We start from the raw sequence: 3,645 nt of genomic DNA on the forward strand, positions 1-3,645 counted from the left end.
TTACATTGTAGCCTTGACAGGGGTAAAAATCACTATTTTGACTCTTTTGTCGAAGTTTAACATGATTTGACCCCTTTTCAAAAATTTAGCACGATTTAACCCTTTTTGGTGACGCCATCCACTGTGATTTTTTGGTTGCATGGGAGACGTGATGCTCCATGGTATTTCTCCTAGGTGTTTGATGTCTAGTATGCAATCATCTTCTTGTAGACTTGTGTTGGGCCTCCAAGCGCAGAGTTTTGTAGGACAGTAGCAATTTTCCCTCAAGTGAATGACCTAAGGTTTATCAATCCGTGGGAGGCATAGGATGAAGATGGTCTCTCTCTCAAACAACACTGCAACCAAATAACAAAGAGTCTCTTGTGTCCCGAACACACCTAATACAATGGTAAATTGTATATGTGCACTAGTTCGGCAAAGAAATGGTGATACAAGTGTGATATGGATAGTAGATATAGGTTTTTGTAATCTGAAATATAAAAAACAGTAAGGTAACTAGTAACAAAAGTGAGCAAAAACAATATTGCAATGCTTGAAGATAAGGCATAGGGTTCATACTTTCACTAGCGCAAAATCTCTCAGCAATGATAACATAATTGGATCATATAACAATCCCTCAACATGCAACAAATAATCACTCCAAAGTTTCTATCGGAGAATGTAGGAAGAAAACATGCATCAACCCCTATGCATAGATTACCCCAATGTCACCTCAAAAATCCACGAGTTGAGTGCCAAAACATACATCAAGTGAATCAATAGAACATCCCATTGTCACTGCAGATATCCCATCGCAAGACATACATCAAGTGTTCTCAAATCCAATACTCAGTCCAACATAACGAAACCTCAAAGAGCAAGACTCAATTCATCAAAAGAAGATAGAGGGGGAGAAACACCATATGATCCAACTATAGTAACAAAGCTCGCGGTACATCAAGATCGTGTCAAATCAAGAAACACGAGAAAAGAGGGATCAAACACATAGCTACTGGTACATACTGATGACCCACAAGTATAGGGTATCTATCATAGTCCTTTCGATAAGTAAGAGTGTCGAACCCAACGAGGAGCGGAAGGAAATGATAAGCGATTTTCAGCAAGGTATTCTCTGCAAGTACTGAAATAAGTGGTAACAGATAGTTTTGTGATAAGATAAACTGTAACTAGCAACAAGTAACAAAAGTAAATAAAGTGAAACAAGGTGGACCAATCCTTTTTGTAGCAAAGGACAAGCCTGGACAAACTCTTATAATAGGAAAAGCGCTCCCGAGGACACATGGGAATATCGTCAAGCTAGTTTTCATCACGCTCATATGATTCGCGTTCGGTACTTTGATAATTTGATATATGGGTGGACCGGTGCTTGGGTACTGCCCTTACTTGGACAAGCATCCCACTTATGATTAACCCCTATTCCAAGCATCCGCAACTACAACAAAAGTATTAAGGTAAACCTAACCATAGCATGAAACATATGGATTCAAATCAGCACCTTACGAAGCAACGCATAAACTAGGGTTTAAGCTTCTGTCACTCTAGCAACCCATCATCTACTTATTACTTCCCAATGCCTTCCTCTAGGCCCAAATAATGGTGAAGTGTTATGTAGTCGACGTTCACATAACACCACTAGAGGTTAGATAACATACATCTTATCAAAATATCGAACGAATACCAAATTCATATGACTACTAATAGCAAGACTTCTCCCTTGTCCTCAGAAACAAACGTAACTACTCACAAAGCATATTCATGTTCGTAATCAGAGGGGTAATAATATGCATAAAGGATCTGAACATATGATCTTCCACCAAATAAACCAACTAGCATCAACTACAAGGAGTAATCAACACTACTAGCAACCTACTAGCACCAATCCCGGACTTGGAGACAAGAATTGGATACAAGAGATGAAATAGGGTTTTGAGATGAGATGGTGCTGGTGAAGATGTTGATGGAGATTGCCCTCTCCCGATGAGAGGAGCGTTGGTGATGACGATGGTGATGATTTCCCCCTCCCGGAGGGAAGTGTCCCCGGCAGAACAGCTCTGCCGGAGGCCTAGATTGGTTCCACCAAGGTTCCGCCTCGTGGCGACGGAGTCTCGTCCCGAAATGTTGCGTCCTATTTTTTTCTCATCGAAAGACTTCATATAGGAGAAGATGGACGTCGGAGAGCCACCAGGGGGCCCACGAGGTAGGGGGGCGCGCCGGGGGGGGGGGGGCGCCCTCCACCCTCGTGAGCAGGGTGTGGGCCCCCTGGCCTTCATCTTTGGCGACGATTTTTTTATTTATTTTAAGGTATTCCGTGGAGTTTCAGGACTTTTGGAGTTGCGCAGAATAGTCCTTCAATATTTGCTCCTTTTCCAGCCCAGAATTCCAGCTGCCGGCATTCTCCCTCTTCATGTAAACCTTGTAAAATAAGAGAGAATAGCCATAAGTATTGTGACATAACGTGAAATAACAGCCCATAATGCAATAAATATTGACATAAAAGCATGCTGCAAAATGGACGTATCACATACCCTCAGCCCCGAGGGTGAACTACTCCCTCCTCGTCATGGAGACCCCCGTGATGATGAAGATGACCTCCGGTGATGATTTCCCACTCCGACAGGGTCCCAGAATGGGGTCCTGATTGGTTTTTCATGGCAACAGAGGCTTGCGGCGGCGAAACTTCTGATCTAGGGTTCTTTTCGGGGGTTTCCGTATTTATAAGAGTTTTTAGTGTCGAAAACAAGTCAAGGTGGTGCCCGAGGGGTCCACAAGCCGAGGGGCGCTCACCTAGGCTTTTGGCCTCCTCCTTCACTTCCTGGCGAAGCTGGTCTCTTTTGGTCCATAAAAAATCACCGTAAATTTTTAGCTCATTCCGAGAACTTTTATTTCTCCATAAAAACGACACCATGGTAGTTCTGCTGAAAACAACGTCAGTCCAAGTTAGTTCTAATAAAAGCATACCAAAACCATATAAAATTATTGCAAACATGACATGAATACTTCATAATTATAAATACGTTGAAGACGTATCAGCGTTTCCCCCGTGGGGACTTGGCGTCTCTGTCGTGGGATGAAACGCTATGGACCACGTCGTTTGGGCAAGAGGTAAACGCCATGGATCATGATGTCTCCAATGAAACCTAAACACCATGGTTTGGTGACATCATAAAAATGATCAAATTGTGCTAATTTTCGAAAGGGCTCAAATCGTGCTAAACTTTGGTGAAAAAAAGTCAAAACAATGATTATGCCCCCTTGTCCATAGTTTAGAAACAAGACCGAACCGACTGTTTCACTAGAAAAAACCAAAACCAAGGCATCATCCCTTTTTTAGATCCACAACATATTCTGGCCAAAATAGATCCACAACACCAGCTAGACATTAAGCCATTCAATCATCATGAATAATTGTTGTAACTAAGCATTGGATTACACACTTGCCATAGTCACCTTCAAATATGGTCGAATCCTCTGCTCTCATCACAGTTAATCAATTCAAACACAGAACCAAATGAAATTCAGTCTATTTTTTGTCATCTTTTTCAACCGGATCAACTTAATGAACATAATCAACATCACGGATACTAACACTGACCATGCGATTCACTCCATCCATTGTAAATTATAGTATATTAGTCTCTACTATTA

This window comes from Triticum dicoccoides, chromosome 7B (genome assembly GCF_002162155.2).
Source record: "Triticum dicoccoides isolate Atlit2015 ecotype Zavitan chromosome 7B, WEW_v2.0, whole genome shotgun sequence".
In the NCBI taxonomy this organism is placed as follows: Eukaryota; Viridiplantae; Streptophyta; class Magnoliopsida; order Poales; family Poaceae; genus Triticum; species Triticum dicoccoides.